This window comes from Octopus bimaculoides, chromosome 26, assembly GCF_001194135.2.
Source record: "Octopus bimaculoides isolate UCB-OBI-ISO-001 chromosome 26, ASM119413v2, whole genome shotgun sequence".
NCBI classification, from domain to species: Eukaryota; Metazoa; Mollusca; class Cephalopoda; order Octopoda; family Octopodidae; genus Octopus; species Octopus bimaculoides.
The window spans coordinates 182,418-182,992 of NC_069006.1; the positions used below are offsets into that span (position 1 = coordinate 182,418).

Genomic DNA, 575 nt, shown 5'->3' on the forward strand with positions numbered 1-575 from the left:
AGTGTGCCATGAACAAACCTTTGACCTCTCTCCTCTTTTCTCCCTCATAAATGGTTACCACTGAATAAGACCACTGCCACCAGATGTCTCTGACATATAAAGGTCAAGTCAGGTCAAGTTGGGGTCAAGTAGAGGCAAGTCTGCTTTCAAATTTTAGTGCATTTAGTCAGGGATGAGATGGGTTTTGTGTATATGGATGAGTGTGTGTGTGTATTTAATGTTGCCTTTTATTCTTTTACTTGTTTCCATCATTTTGACTGAGGCCATGTTGGAGCACCTTTTAGTTGAAAAAATAAACCCAACGACTTATTCTTTGTCTCTATCAGTCTCTTAGGATGAACCACTAAGTTACAGGGACATAAACAAACCAGCACAGACATACAAACACACACACACACATATATATATGTATGTATGATAGGCTTCTTTCAGTTTCCGTCTACCAAATCCACTCACAAGGCTTTGGTGAGCCTGGAGTTATAGTAGAAGACACTCACCCAAGGTGTCACACAGTGTGATTGAACCTGGAACCATGTGATTGGGAAGCAAGCTTCTTACCACACAGCCACACCTGC

At 41.4% G+C, this 575-nt stretch overlaps 1 protein-coding gene across 3 annotated transcripts in view; it reads right to left on the reverse strand.

The window, feature by feature from the left end:
- The window catches only part of LOC106881618 (mitofusin-2), a 52,515-nt gene that overhangs the window by 15,485 nt on the left and 36,455 nt on the right, over positions 1–575 (reverse strand). The gene's annotated exons all lie outside the window — the stretch shown is intronic.